This window comes from Palaemon carinicauda, chromosome 34, assembly GCF_036898095.1.
Source record: "Palaemon carinicauda isolate YSFRI2023 chromosome 34, ASM3689809v2, whole genome shotgun sequence".
Taxonomy (NCBI): Eukaryota; Metazoa; Arthropoda; class Malacostraca; order Decapoda; family Palaemonidae; genus Palaemon; species Palaemon carinicauda.
Genome location: NC_090758.1, coordinates 9200818 through 9217733, shown reverse-complemented (window position 1 = coordinate 9217733; position 16916 = coordinate 9200818). Strand labels below are relative to the sequence as shown.

At 35.4% G+C, this 16916-nt stretch overlaps 1 long non-coding RNA gene across 1 annotated transcript; it reads left to right on the top strand.

Moving 5' to 3' along the window:
• The first annotated feature begins 1567 nt into the window (after positions 1–1567).
• On the top strand, positions 1568–16528 carry LOC137626563 (uncharacterized). The gene is made up of 3 exons (XR_011041052.1): positions 1568–1681; positions 11093–11197; positions 16173–16528. It is a non-coding gene; the product is annotated as an uncharacterized lncRNA (long non-coding RNA).
• Positions 16529–16916: the final 388 nt, after the last annotated feature.

Genomic DNA, 16916 nt, shown 5'->3' with positions numbered 1-16916 from the left:
CTTTCCTCCTCCCCCTCTTATTTATTTGCCTCGTTTTCTTATTCCCTTTTCCATCTGGTCTATTCTTTACGAGTTATTTATTTATTTATATAGTATCGCTTGTGCATTTTAACCTTCATCTTTCTTACTATTTATATGATTCGTTCCGTGGAAGATTTTATAGCAGTGTTATCAAAATTATCCTGCACTTTATTCTATAGCTGATCTGTCAATATCTTTTCCTAGAATTTTCTGTTTTTATTACTAATTTTTTTTTTTTTTTGGTATTTTATTTCTTGCTGATATTTACTTGTATTGGATTTTAACCAAAATATATTTTGTATTTTTCTGATATAACAACTGAACTAAAGTCATTTTTATCTCTTTTAAAGCTTTAGACTTAATACAATTTACTACATCTAAAACAAATATGATAGGTATTATTATTATTATTATTATTATTATTATTATTATTATTATTATTATTATTATTATTATTATTATTATTATTATTATTGTTGTTGTTGTTGTTGTTGTTGTTATTATTATTATTAAACTTCCAACTGTGGCTCTCTCCATTATACTATCAGAACTGAGTCATTTCTCTTCCACCAAATTTAATCTTCCTCATCAGCTAATCCAGATTCGTAGGTTTTCAGAATCCTTCGAAGTCTGGCCATGACTTTGGGTCCTCTATTATTGCCATTCGAGTATCCTTCTGCTCCAAAGAACCATATCTAGTTAGGGTTCCTTAAAGCTTAAATATTGTTTTATTTTCTTTGAGTTTCATCAAGTAATTAGTTTTTACATTTAATTAATATTTAATTAATAATATTTTTCCTCTTGGGGTATTTGGAGTATTTGTTTTCCATCCATGTGTAAACTATTAAATTTACCTACATGACCATCATTTTCCTTTTATCATTTTAATATATATTTTTCCCTCTTTTCTTTTAGGGCAAATAATGACAAAAAAAACTAAGACAATTTACGAGTAAAATGTCATATTTTCCAGCATTGCCTTAATATTTTTTTCTATTAATACTAAAGTCACAGGTGATGTTACTTGAGGTGAAGAAGTTTCTTTTAATATATTACCTGATGTTAAGAGTTTTTTTTATCTTATTTTATTTTTTTTTACTTGTGAACAGTGCATAGAAATGTCAGTCCAATACATATTACAGAAGATAAAGATGATTTATTGTTAACTTCAACATAGATATTGATGGATATTTGCAGTAATTTTACCTTTATTGGACAGGTCAAAGTACATATATATATATATATATATATATATGAGGGCATATGCATATGAGCAGTCTTTACGCAAATTTCGTTTGCTTGCGTAAAAAAAATCCCCCCCCCCAAAAAAAAAATCGTAAAAAGTCATGAAAGTAGTTCATAGTATTTCCTCCCTCTTATCGTAAAACCAGCCGATTTAAGTATGCTTTTTAACATATTATCTCTTATTCTATGTTTACATCATAGTAATTAAAAGAAAGATATGATTAAATAATGATTTAGTAAAGGAAAAAGTTTATTTTTCCGTGTTCCAATATTTTCTCCAACTCTATTGTTCCGTGCCTGCCTGCCTGGTGGTCACTCATCACACTAATGGCTGTTGTCTTGTTGAAGGAGAGGAAACAAGAATCCCTATTTACGACATTTTCTAGTGATTAAATTGCCCTACATTTTCCCAAAGGTTGGTACCGTTTTTTAGATAGAATATCGAGTGTGTGACAGTAATATCAGAGTTATTATCAAACAGAAAATATATATAAATGGAGTTTACAATGTTGTTAGGCTTAGTCAGTTTTGAGTAGGCAGTCAAAGGAGGAGGGAGTTTAACAATGGCAGGACTTCGTAGTTCCTAATACTCTATACTGAGGAAGTCCAGGTCTGGTGAGCAATGAATGTTAGTGGTAAAATTAAAGAACTGCAATAAAAAGGATTGTAGAAATAACTTATTTTATGTTTAGTTTTTTTCTGGCCGATTTTTTTAAGATTTTGAGTTATGGTGGGTCTTACTGCCATAACTGAAAAGCTATGGCTTTGCGCTAGGTATTGTCATCAGTTATGTTTTAAATTCCTCAAACTATACATTTTAGGACTATTATAATTTTATTAGTGTTGAATTTTTTAATCTTCCACCAATTATGAAAAAGTCATCATAGTTAAAAGATTAAGTTACTCTGATCAAAACCCATCAATAATAATGAAACTTAATTAAACCACTTGACCTTTTTGCATCTGGTAATTTTTTACTCATTTTCTATGGAATAATTCATGGTACTGTTAATGATATTTCAAATACGTCTCCGTTCTTAAATTGAATGAATTCACCTTTTTTTGTCCTTCCGTAGCTCGCTTCACTCACAATTTACCATTTACATTATTGTTCCTTTGTTATAGCAAGTTTCGCTACACTTATTAGCCCGGTTATAGTATTCTTGTGGTTTTGGTTTTATTTTACTTCTCTAGTTCATCACTTGTTTCGGTAAATTTACAGTTTCATCCATTATGGGGAAACTGGAATAAAAATATATTTGTTGCATCAGAAATAGTGTAGTTCCAACGAATTTAACGTTTATTTTGACCGCAAACCATCCGATTTAGAGATTTACTATGTAATTGGAGTTAAAACAACAAGTTGTTCCAGAATGCCCCTACTTCATCCCAACAATTATGGGGGACACCAGGTGGGAACCGGGGTTTTGGGTGGGGGGGGGGGGCATCAAATGATATTTGCAATAAATGAATACTTATCCTTCCACCACCCCTCCCCCTATACCCATATCTAGCCCTACCGGGGGGGGGGGGCGGGCTCCGCCCCCCCCTGCGACCTCCCCTTAAGGCCACAGTGATTTTCAGGGCACTACTGAACCTAATAAACCCACCTAACCTAGCATAGGGGCCCTGTATCCCTACCTAGGCCTACCAGGGGGGCTCCGCCCCCCCTGCGACCCCCCCCTTAAGGCCACAGTGATTTTCGGGACACTACCGAACCTAATACAACCACCTAACCTAGGGCCCTGTACCCCTACCTAGGCCTAGCCCCTGCGACCCCCCCCCCCCTTACAGCCACTACCTAACACATCCATCAAATCAAATCCAAAGTGATGGTACTGCTGTATACATCGTTATACTATCACCATTATAATATACTCTATAAATTAATGAAGCTTACCTTAAACTGTTGGTTCATAAAGATGTGTTGCTGCTTTGAGGAAAACGTGAAGCTGTTGCGAAGGTTCCTTGGTATGCAGGACAATTTTTATTTTGTAAAATTAAATTGTGTCTCTGGCACAAATGCACTAGTTTTTCAACAAATTCATTGTGAGTTAGGAAACAGTCAGGACAAGAAGATGGAATTTCAACTTCTTGTGCAACATGAGATGACGTGCTTTCTATGGTCTCCATGTCTAAGAACGAAATGAAATGGCTGGGTAAGAAAATGTATTGTCGCGCTGTGATTGGCCAAACATGTATGACGTCAGAGTGGACAGGCGCTGTGATTGGCCAAACGTGTAAGACTTCATAGTGGACTAGTTTGTCTGCGGATTATAGTGGTTACAAGGCTCATTTAAGCAAATACAAGACACAGTCAACAATAACAACAGACTTAGAAAAAATCTGGGAGGAAGACATGAGTAGTGTGAGTTTGATCGTCGATATATAAAGAACTAGGCATTTGCGACAGATAATATTTTACAGAAATACTACAAAAGACTTGCTTTACTCGGGAAATATATTATAATAGATTTCCCATAATGGATGAAACTGTAATAATACCCTTGTTTCAATTGGATTTTACTGTTGTGAAGCTTCCATTACTCGCGTTTTAATATCTCATTGGTCCTACGTTCTGGGAAGCGGAACATGGTTTGCTATGGGCGTTAGCCTACCCCGTGAGCTAGTATTTTGGGATCATCGGAATGTGTATCACTACGAGCGTTAGCCCCTGTGAGTTAGTATTTGTGGTATTATTATAGAACTACACGGGGAAAACTTACTTATAAGAAAATTGGGTAAATGTCTAAGAGAAGGCTGCACCCGTTTTTCAAGTATTAACGACGAAAAACGGCAAAAAACAACCAGATTATTGTTGCACAGTGCATAGAAACATGAGGATATGAATAAAAAAGAAACTAAGACTTAACTCTTACACACAAAATGTAAGCATAAACCTACTACTACAATTATGGGGGACCCCAGTGGGAAGCGGGGTTTTTGGGTGGGGGGAGGAGGAGAAAAGTGATTTTTCGGGGCACTACCGAACCTAATACAACCAACTAACCTACCCTGGGGGGCCTGTACCCCTACCTAGGCCTACCGGGGGGGGGCCTCCTCCCCCCCCTGCGACCCCCCTTAAGGCCACAGTGATTTTCAGGGCACCACCGAACCTAATACACCCACCTAACCTAGCCTAGGGGCCCTGTACCCCTACCAGGGGGGCTCCGCCCCCCCTGTGACCCCCCCCCCCTTAAGGACACTACCTAACACATCCATCAAACCAAATCCAAAGTGATGGTACTGCTGTATACATCGTTATACTATCACTATTATAATATACTCCATAAATTATTGAAGCTTACCTTAACATGTTGGTTGATAAAGATGTGCTGCTGCTTTGAGGAAAATGTGAAGCCGTTGCGAAGGTTCCCTGACATGCAGGACAATTTTTATTGTGTAAAATTAAATTGTGTCTCTGCCACAAATCCATTAGTTTTTCAATATTCCCTGAATAAGTTACAACAAATTCATTGTAAGTTAGGAAACAGTCAGGACAAGAAGGTGGAATTTCAACTTCTTGTGCAACATGAGATGACCTGCTTGCTATGGCCTCCATGTCTAAGAACGAAATGAAATGCCTGGGTAAGATAATGTATTGTCGTGCTGTGATTGGCCAAACATGTATGACGTCATAGTGGATAGGCGCTGTGATTGGCCAAACGTGTAAGACTTCATAGTAGACTAGTTTGTCTGCGGATTATAGTGGTTACAGGGCTCATTTGAGCAAAAACAAGACACAGTCAACAATAACAACAGACTTAGAAAAAATCTGGGAGGAAGACAAGAGTAGCGTGAGTTTGATCGTCGATATTTCGACCTTTATTGATTTTCACTGAATTATCTCACTCGTAAACCACTATTTACATACATTCCTACACATTCTAGTAAAAATAAATTGAATATCACTGATATCTTCATGCGGCCCTCTCCTAGACATTAACCGAAAAGGGGGTTAATAATTGAAAAACTCATGTTTTCTTCAATAATGACCTTTATTTCTGTTGCAAATAAATAGTTAAGATATACTCTAATATATCCTACAGTAATGGGGACCACGCAGTGGGAACCATGGGTTTTGGGTAAGGAAAATTAACTGGCGAATCGATAAATAATGGTAAAGCTAACGTTTTCTTCTCTATACATTATTCTCTGGGACGCATGATATATCCATAAGAAAATTGCCCAAAATATGAAGATCCTATTCGCATGAAATATTTATTTCCCTCTTTTTTTTTTTCTACGATTTCGGGGTCTGGTGTTTCTGCTCCCGTTTTGTGCATAGCTTCTTGTGCAACTACAAGTTTGTTTCTTGCGCATAAGTCCTCCTACTTATCGCATGGTTAAGAGTTTATACTTCCTGCGCACTTACAACCTTCCTGTACCATATGACAAAGTTTACCATATTTGGGCATATGTGATACTGGAGTGTTACGTAGACAGTTTTGTGACACACCCCTTTTCTTAGCAGAGTTTTCTGTAGCTGTGTTACGTGTCGGGTGTGCATTATGGAGTCCATTGTATCAAAGTGTAATGGCTGCCATTATGGCTATTTCGGTGCTATAGCCAAGTTTCACGGTGAGTATCTCGATACTCGTGGTGTAGTGAATAATTTTTATAAGCTCATTGTGTTATTCCTCAAAGGTTGAATTGTCCCAAATGCTATTCTGGTAAGGCTTTATTTGTGATTTACTTTATCAAAATATAAGGATTTATGTATGTGATTTACTTTTAGTTTGTATCCTGGGAAGAGGGTTCCAAGAAGCATGCCCCCAGTTAGGTTTGTGACCTGGGAGGGGGGTTCCGGTCGGTTTGTTCCCATTTAATCTAGGTGTATGACCTGGGATCTACTAGGTTAGGTTAGGTGGATTTGTTAGTTTCTGTGACCTTTTACAAATCGCGAATGAGTTAATCACATTTTGTCTTTTTTTCGCCCACCTTTATTCCCAGGTTCCCTCCTGTGTTCATATATTCAGGCAAACAAAACATGTTTGCTACGCGACTCCTAACCCCCCCCCCCCCCCCTTTGAGCTAGTATTTTAGCCATATCCAATATATGTCTTAAGTTCAATTATGTAAACTTAACAAAGGGGTGAGTTTTAGCTTCATGCTCCAGTCTCGGTTCGAACGTGGACTTAGCTTTCATATCCCATTATCAGACAGTACATCAACCACACATTTTTAGCATAACTTTTCATTATTAATATGAGTTAAGTTAGAGCTGTAATTACATTGCATATTCCATTATTGAAAACAAAGAACCAAGAAGTTTAGAATATAAAGCTTTGGGCCATTTATTCTATTTGATAAAATAACGTAATGACAGAAGCACCACTACCAGTTTTTCTGAACTACTGGGAGGAAGGAGGGTCCTGTGGCATGTGCTAAGATGACAAAAGGAGCTAAATGGTAATATTTTATTAGAATCTGTAAATTTGTTAATTGAGGTTTCCAGCAGTAGTATATGGGACCCCAAATAGTGTATTTACAATTATCTATTCAATTATGAGTTTCAATTTCCTATCTAGTATTGCCATGTTCTATAATGAAACCATATTAGTTTTAAGAAGTGGTTAATATGTGATATATTAATTTCTAGCAAAACTGAAATTTGCTATAAAAAATGGACGAGTGCGGCTAGTTTGGCATTTTCTCTATGATTATTAAGGGCTTAACTTTAATAACTTAAATAGAAAGTTGTGCGGTTCATGGGCAATTAATTAGACACTCGCTGGCTTGCCAGACCTATCATGAGACATTTTAGAGCTGTTGATGAATACAATCCATAAGCCTATAGTTCCCAAAAGGTTACTTGGATTCCAACACCTACCCTGAGCAGTCTCATGGTAGATTTAAGCCACTGCACATCTACAAGGGTACACAGCTCCATGTTTTAATGTATGTTGTTCTCAGGGTTGAAGTGGAATTTACGTAGCGAGTGATTAAAATGTGACGTCTACTTTGAATTCTAAGTTCATTGTATACATTTGGGAAACTGACAGTGGGCTATTGACCATGCAGTGAACTCAATCTCTTCTGGGAACTGTTCAGTTTCTTTTTCTGTATGACTTCTTCATTAATTGGCCTTTTTAACCAATTATGGGTTCCAAATGTTTGACCAAGTTCCCAGATATTTTTCCACAACAGCCATTTTTCCCAACCCCTCTTTCATTTTCCAACATGACTACTGTCATAAAAAGATTTCTCTAATAGGGAAGTACAATCTTTTTTTAAAAAATTAGTGTAATTTCATCTATTTTGGTAATCATGTTGAAAATGCTTCCGTACAGTAAGTGGCTATTTTTGCTTATTTGAACTTCAAAAATTATCCAAAATAATACCAGCATGATTGGTGTGTGCCGTCATCCAAGTACTGCTTTCCAGAACAGAGGAGAAGCGAGATTGTTTTATTTACGAGCGAGGCATTCCACGACTGAGCACAAACAATTTGAGGGACGCGATTTGGGTTATAAGTAATTATAAAACTTTAATTTCCCTCCCCCTTACACAACCATATATTATTATAACTGTTTATTACGCATTTCTGATCGTTATTATCGTGGCAAAGTACTTGTTTATGGGGTTTCCCCACCCAAACTCCGGTTTATTTGAGGGATGGGGATGGAAGACTTGAATATTCATGGTCAGAAACGGATAAAACACAAGGTACATATGAAAAATATATGGTTCATGTATTTGGCTAAAAATTAAAGTACAGTATATGTTTACGCTTTGTATCTTATGATGCACAACTATTAGAAATGGGTAAAAATATGATCTTTTTTTTTTATTCCTTCCAGTACCCAACAAAATTATGTAAGTGATCTAAAATGATTAGTGTTGAGGTATATTTTTTAAATCTGAGAATTCTGGTAGCTAGGGTGATTGTATGCTTCTAATTGTCCCAGATTGGTTTATTCTACAAGTAATTTTAGTGTATTATATCCTTGGAAAAAAAGCAGAATAGGCATGATATTTTTTAGGCCTAAACACTTTATATGGATTAAGAATGCATCTCAATTCTCAGATTCTATAAGGCCCGGTTGATAAGTCGGGATCTTATGGTAGGGTTAAGCACATATTGAATGTAATGCACCAATCAGGAAAGGGAGATGTCCATAAATTTCGTCATAATCTCTACATCACAATTCATCGCTCATGTAATGTTGCAAAAAAAAATTACAATACAGTATGTATGAATACACAGAGAAATAGGGGTTTCTTAGCCAAGGCACCAAGACCTTACCTAGCTAGCCTGAACTCGTCTACCACTTATCTAAATTACAGGAATGTGTACTAACCTAACCTAGGCTGTTGGATCCTTACCTACTCAGACCAAGACACCTCCTAACCTAATGTAACTTACAATGCTGTAAATAAAATAAAATTCTGCGTATATATTCCAACTTGACATGCAATGCTGTACACTAAATCAAATTATGGTGGTACATCTTATCTAATGTACTGCATGACACATTCCAATTTAAAAGATAACTCAAACAGTGCCCAACCTTTACTGTACAACGCTAAGTTTGGTAATATAAAGACTTATACAGCATGGCTCATCAAACCTTAACCAAGGTACAACTATCAAAGATTCATTACATAACTCTGGAAATAATAGAATAGTTAAATACCTCACCAAAACTGGATTTACTTACAAGAATTGGTAGATTTCTGACATTTGGGCTTTTTTTGTTGTAAACTTGTTGGCACAAAAATAGTAACTTTCATATAAAGCAGTACAAATGTATAAAGAACTTATTAATAAATTTATAGTTTAAAATGCAAATAACATTTGATCTAAGTGTATTTTCTGCTTTTAAGAAAATAATTGTTGCTCTATTCATATGCATTGCTTGCATATGCTTTGGGTTTTTTTTTTTATGACGTAGTCATTAGTTGAATTTTTGTACAAATTAAGAGAATCATATTATTTATGCATAAGTTTCCAGATGTTTTACAATAGCTGTTTTTTTCTCCTATCCGCTTCAGTTCCATCATGACGGGGGAATTTCATCTATTTAAAAAATTAGTGTAATTTCATTCATTTCAGACATTGATGATTTAAATAATCTTTTAAAGTTTATAGCTATTGTTGCTCACGTGAGTAAAAATATCCTCGGGTTAATATAACAAAACTTTAATTGTCTATAAGAAATGATAGGATTTTGGGCAGTTTTCTCTGTACAATTAATTGTGACCGAGTCATGATAACTCCTGTATCAATCTGTTGGAATATGAATACTATTTCAGTTTAAGTTTGTTTACCTTTGGAAGACTGATGGTAGGTTATTGGGCCTGCTTTGGTTTCAATCCTTTGGGGGAGCTTTCTGGGTTTTTTGGAGTGATGTATTTATCATCAGTTCCTTTTTTTTTCAACGAATTAAGACCTTATAAATACTTGTGCACAAGTTCATGGTTGTGCCTTTACAACACTCATCACCAATCCCCTTTCTCTTCAGTTTCACCGTGACTACCAGATGCTCCGTGTGTTCCTTAAGAGAGTGGGAGGTTTTTCATCCTTTCAGCCGTACAATGTCCCACCTGGCAACAGCCTTAGGGTTTTAGACCTCAAGTGAATCAGTGGGCTTGTAAACGATCAGTCAATGTTGCTAAGAAGGGAAAGAGTCATGCATGTGGCCAAGGGTTGAAGGCTGGGTTCTGGATGAAGCAGACCACTTTCATGGTCTTTTACTAGCAAAGGTGTACCCACAAGTCCCCTGACACCCCTGCACTTGTAGTGATTGTACCTGTAGTGATTACTCCAGTTGTTGTGCAACCAGCCCAGCTACCATATGATAAAAGGATGTATCTCGTCCCTGTAGTGATTACTCCAGTTGTTGTGCAACCAGCCCAGCTACCATATGATAAAAGGATGTATCTCGTCTATGGTAACGATTACAGTGGATATAAGTCTGATGTAACTGCCCCTATTCCTTTATTCTTCAACAACCCTGTTTCCCGGTGACAACAGCAGTCGAAACTTTACAACGTTGTTGGACCAGATCCTGCTAAGTTACAATTCATGGCACCATTCTTCTATTTTTAGATAAGTATCTCTCTCCATCCTTCTGTAACGAATTGGACGATGGTGGGTCTTATACCAACTTGGTATCTGACTCTTAACTGACATCCCTTTCAAGGGAAAGGTTTCCCTTGTGTTGAACAAGTACACATTTCATGTACAGCCTGGCACCTGTCAGTCTTCCACGTATATGAGTTCTCTTGCTTGAGGGTGCGCCCAGAAACACTATCCTATCTTATTTTTTTCCCTCTTGTTTTTTTTTAGTTTTTAAACTTAATATTTGAAAGATTTATTCAAGGTTACTTTTCTTAAAATATTTTAATTGCTAATTACTTCTTCTTGTAGTTTGTTTATTTTCAAATTTTCTTTCCTTACTGGGCTATTATCCTTATTGGAGCCCTTGGGCTTATAGCATCCTTCTTTTCCAACTAGGGTTGTAGCTTAGCAAGTAATAATAATAATAAAAATATGAGACAGAGGGGATGACAAGGGTCCTTGCTAAGAGCCCATGCTGCTCAAACATTGATCACTTCCAGGGAAGCAATTGAATCTTCCAGTTTGGTTCCAGGGTACTTCCAGCCCCAATTAAAGTATGAGGGTTTGTATGCTGCTGAAGAACAAATCGCAACTGGGACTCTTTGTGCAGTTGGACCGATTCCAGCTTGCTCTGAAATGATATCCCTGATTAAAGGATTCAGGTTTATATGGCTAGGAAAAATACAATTTTCTTTTAAAAAACTGTAATTTTTAAACCATCTGTTTCGTTTTTCTGACCTATTATACTTTTTTTACCAGCACAAGATGTCTGAACATTTACATTTCCTACTTCAAGTTACCAAATAGTCCCTGTGCTCTCACCCTCTACAGAGGACCCTTTACCTTCGACCTCCCAAACTTAAGGTAAGGATTACTGTAAATATGCCCACCTATGATACTTGAATAATGACTTCCACAGTTGGTTTGCACAGTACATCTATGCACAACAGAGGACCAGTGGGATGATAATTATTTGCTAGTGACATGAGCCATATTAGGGCAGAGACCATTTGAGGAATGTAGAGAGTAGAGGTCCCCTTTTTTTGTTTTGTTTCATTTGTTGATGTTGGCTACCCCCCAAAATTGGGGGAAGTGCCTTGGTATATGTATGTATGTATAATACTTTAATAGTAACTCAATCAGATGGCATGCTCAGCACATCCATATACTGCTTGCGAGAACAGAGGTGCAATGAGATGCTTATTCAGGTAGCAAAGAGAGCCTTGGCAGTGCTAAAATCCTTTTAGGGTTGTAATGTGAATCATAGGTATTTTGGATATTTTAGTTTCACTACACTTACGCCAATCATATTCTTCCAGCTGGTTATCTTGCGTTTGTGATGTATTTCTAACAATTGCTATTGCTGCAAATCACTTTTTTTTTTCCCTTCCACCCGAAGCCCTGGTTTCCTGGAATTTGTATCGAGGTTATGAGAAGTAATGAACAAGTGGTAAAAGAATGGGGTAGGTTCATATATATGGCTTAAAATCCAAGTATCATCTATTTACGCTTTTTATCATATGACGCTCAAAAAATAATGATTGTCCTAATCTTTTTGCTGCTTTAGAAATCATTGGTGAATAATTGTGCCAGTACTATTGTCATTTGGTTTAAGATTTTTTAATATCTGATATATATACTTTCTTGACCTTTTTGAACTAATTGAAAACTCCAAAGTCTTAGCCATTTTTAGAGCCTATGGGATAATTTGATGGCTGATGTGTTTATAGAAAGTGTTTGTGGTGAAAATAAATAAGGCCTCTATATTTACTCATTGCTTGCCAGGTGTGTAGTTAAGTGCTTTAGGGGGATTACAATCTATCTTTACTGGTATTTATTTAGTGATGTAAATAAGAAACTCAATTTAAGGGTTACCATAATCATTGGTAAGAAATAAGGTACATTCAGTGGGCAAAGACTCCAGTCAATGAGGATGACCAACTAGCACCTTAATCTATGCTATGTGGGTGCGGTTTAAATGTGATGAATCCCTCATTCTCTCTTGATATCCCGAAACTCATGTTTCCTAATATACACTCGAGCGATGTATTTTCCCACCTGGTTTTGGTCTGATTTATGTTTGCCTGTTACTCGTAAATGGTGTAATACACCTTTTATGGTATCCCCACCAGTAAAAGACTGTTTTCCACTAGGACTCCATGGTAGTCGTGCTATTTAGGTGGTTTAGAAATGTAAATATTAATTGCTTGAATCAACAGTAATAGTTGACAATGTTGGACACAAACTGTAACCCATTTGATTAATGTATGGCTAACATATAAGGGTGGAAATGATTGTATTATACATACATACATACATACACCAAGGCACTTCCCCCAATTTTAGGGGGTAGCCGACATCAAACAAATGAAAAAAAAAGGGGACCTCTCCTCTCTACGTTCCTCCCAGCCTGACAAGGGACTCAATCGAGTTCGGCTTGTACTGCTAGGGTGCCAAAGCCCACCCTCCACCGTTATCCACCACAGATGAAACTTCATATCGCTGAATCCCCTACTGCTGCTACCTCCGCGGTCATCCAAGGCACCGGAGGAAGCAGCAGCACCTAACGGAACCGTGTCACAATCGCTCATGACTTCTAATAATCTATACTTTCTAATATAAAAATTTTATATAGTACAACATATTTGAAGAAGCATTTCATACAATACATTCAACTTACTGGGATAAAGCGTGGAAACTGTATGCAAGAATGAATAATCTGGAATATTTTTTGTGTTAAATGCATTTATCTACGCTTTGTTTCAAAAAAATCACTTAACATATTAACATCCTATTTTGGGATAGATGATCTCTTCTGAGACTTACATTACTAAGAAAAAAAAGTGGGAAGATTTAAGTTATTTGATTGGCAGTTGAACACTTAAAATGAGTAAAATATAATAAAATGTAATATAGGAAGGTGACTAGGTATTTATATAAGGGAGTTTCACTTGATGTATTGTCTTGATGTATTGTCTTTCACTGTCTTGGGGTAGAGTTCTATTGCTTGAGGATACACTCCGGCAATCTATTCTATCTAATTCCTCTTCCTCTTTTTTAGTTTATATATGAAACATTTATTTTAATGTTGTTACTGTTTTTAAAATATTTCCTTTTAATTGTTGATTATTCCTCTAGCAGTTTTCCTTAATTCCTTTCCTCACTGGGCTATTCTCCATGTGGAAGCCCTTGGGCTTGTAGCATCTTGCAAGGGTTGTAGCTTAGAAAATAACAACAGCAGCAACAACAACAATATATACCTTTTGTCCTATATAAAACATGATTTATGTTCAGACTGAAATGAAAAATCGATCATTAACAAGGTAGCTACATTAGTAACAATTGGTTAGTGAGGATGAACCACTTAACCTGCCTGACTGAGTCAAGATACCATTGTCTTTGGTTAATTGATTAAAGAATATGGTTTGGTTCTCATATTTTTCACCATCACAGTTGGAACTTTTCTCTTACTTTGGTTTGTTATAATTTCCAAGTCTAAAGGAATGCAGATTTTGAGGAGAGAAAATTCTTTGATAAGTTACAATTACCATAACCTGTTTACAATCATGTACATTCCAATAAGAAAAATTACTTTGTTACAAAATGTTTTCCCAAAGCTACTTATTTTACTTTAGTTTGTTATAATCTCCAAGTTAGAGGAATTCAGATTTTAAAGAGAGAAAAATAAGTTGCAGTTTCCATGACCTGTAAACGATCATGTACCCTCCAATAAGAGAAATCTTTATTCTGTTGCATAAAGTTTGTACAATGCCACTCATTTTACTTTGATTTGTTATAATCCTCAAGTCAGAGAAATTCGGATTTTGAGGAGAGAAATTTCTGTGATTAGGTGCAGTCTCCATGACCTGTTAACAATCGAGTACACTTTTCAGTAAGAAGAAAAACCTTTTGTTGCATAGATTTTTTTTTCATAAGGCCATGCATTTTTCATCTGATGTTGTAACTGTTTTGAAAAAAAAATATAGCTTTATTTTTATATAATGATAGCTGCCTTAGGTAATTCATTATTTAGTTTAACTGTATATCCAGGCAACAACAAATACTGAATTAAATGCTTTTTATTAATGATGGCTTTATATAAAAATCCTTGCATTACAATTCTCCTGATATCAATAAAGAAATCTGTGAAAGATAACTTCCAAATCACTAAAAGGAATAAGTAAAATGCTAAGTCATGACCCCATGATATTTACATGAATTCCTATGGTTGCAAGATAGATGGCTCAACCTAACCCATTGCTTGTTATAAACATACTATTTACATCATATAACCTGAAGCTTAGATTTATACAAGTAATTACTAAAATCTAGAAGCTTGGAATTGCTCTCTACTGCTAAAGATTCTGTGATGTAAACACACTATAATATTCAAAGCAATAATTCATTTGTTTGATGATGTAGAATAAAATATGATTTCTATTAGATATTGACAGTTAAGTCAAGGGACAAAGGCAGGATAGAGCAGCCAATGGTGGATCAAGGCAAGATTTTACATAGTTAATGGATAGTGTTAGATAAGATTGTTCATTAATATAAGATAACATTGGTTAATCATTGGCTGAAGACACACGTTGTGTTTCTTAATGTTTAAGACCTGACTCTGGTAAAACCAGGTTTTCAGTTCAGTAGTAAAGGATAGGTTAGACCATGGATGAAGTATAGTAAATCAAAATTAATGAATAACGTTGAATAAGTTTGTCAATGAACTAATTAGTGAGTTGGAGTGTGATAAGCTTGTCCATAGTTTAAGGCTAGATAAGTAAAATGGTTGAAATGGGTAGAATGAGTTGGTTCAGTGATTGGATGTTGAATAGAAAATCCAATGGGAAAAAGTGATTAATGTGATGGGATAGCTGGAGTTAGTTTATAATATATAATGAATATTTAGTATACCATTTTAACTATGACAAGGATACACTAGCTTCATAAATTTAGGAAGTTCCAGGTAGTTACTTCTGCCAACGAAGTTGGAATGAGGGTAAGTTTTACCACCTTTTGTGTGTGTGTTGGTTTGTGAACAGTTTCCTGGCCACAATTTTAATCGTAGAGTAATGAAACTTGCACGGATCAACTATTATGTATATGTCAGAAAATGATTAAATTTTTGAAGGTGAAGGTCACGTTCAAGCAAAATATCTAATTCATGTAATTGGCCATAAGTTTAGACATCGTTGTCACTTAGACTTCAAACTTGTTATATTGGTGTATGAAAATCCACGCCAATTAATACAGACATCTAAGGCTGAACATAAGGTGGAGAAAATAGCTGATGCGGTGGATGTCTGCACTCTTAGTCTTTTTTGTTTCTTATTCATTTACCCTTGTATACTGTGTAATATTTTACTCCTGAAGCTATTAGTGTTAGTAAATCCTAGTTTTGCTCAGAATTTATACACCCGATCCTGCCAGGTATCCTCTATGCTGTAAGGGAGAATATTTCACTCGGAGAATTACGGTTTATCGAGTATCAAAGCAAATTGAAGGATTAGGGAAGCTCTAATTTGTTGGTGGATTACCAGAGGCCAGCTGTTCAGTTATGTAGTGACGTATTTCCTTGTTAGGATTTTATGATTAATACTTCTCCACTTCACAAGATATACTTTTGCCTGTAATGTTTGATATTTATAAATGTTATAAACATATCTAGTTTGGCATTATTTCCAACATTTTATATTTATTACATTAGAGTATTTATATTTATGCTTTTATCATGCAAAATATTTTACTAAAAGTATAGTCATGATATTTAAGTGCATAGTAAAATATTTAAGTAAGACTTGATTATCTTTACAATTAATATATTTTATTCATTTTCCAGATTGAAATCATCAAACGAAAAGGAAATTAATTAGTCAAATCTTCGTCCTCAAAACTGGAAATTAATCAGCAAATATACTCTAAGTATAGTGAGACCCTTCCTGAGGACATCATGATGAAGATTAGCAGAGAAATATTCAGGAAATTTTTGAGGAAGAAAAATAGACTGAATTGATTAATTGGTAATATGGAAAGGAGCACTAAGTCGTTTCTACTGAAGTGGCCACTTTTATCATCGAACTGTTCTGGAGTATTGAAATACCTTTAGGAGAATTATCAATACTTTATATATATTAAAATGGTTAATTGACCAGAGTTATTGAGATTTTAGAGGGCTGTTACAATGGTCACTCCATTTGTATCCCAAAGGTTTGATTTATGGGGTCGTGTGGTACAGTGGTCACTCCATTTATATCCCAAGGATTCAACTGCAATCACTAAAAAATTAAGTCACAGTAAATAAGTAATATAAATTTTGACAACAATGATATTACCAGATTATTTCAAGTTTATCAAAGTCTTTATTTCTAGATGCAGTGAATTTAACATTTAAAATATTCTGTAGGTTTAAAACAATTCTAACTGAAGATATAAAACAAATCAAGTTACAGTAAATAGAAATAGATTTTACAACAATTATATTACCAGATTATTTCAAGTTTATCAAAGGTCTTTATTTCTGGATGCTGTGAATTTGATAATTGGAATATTCCATAAGTTTAAAACAATTCTAACAAGATGTGAT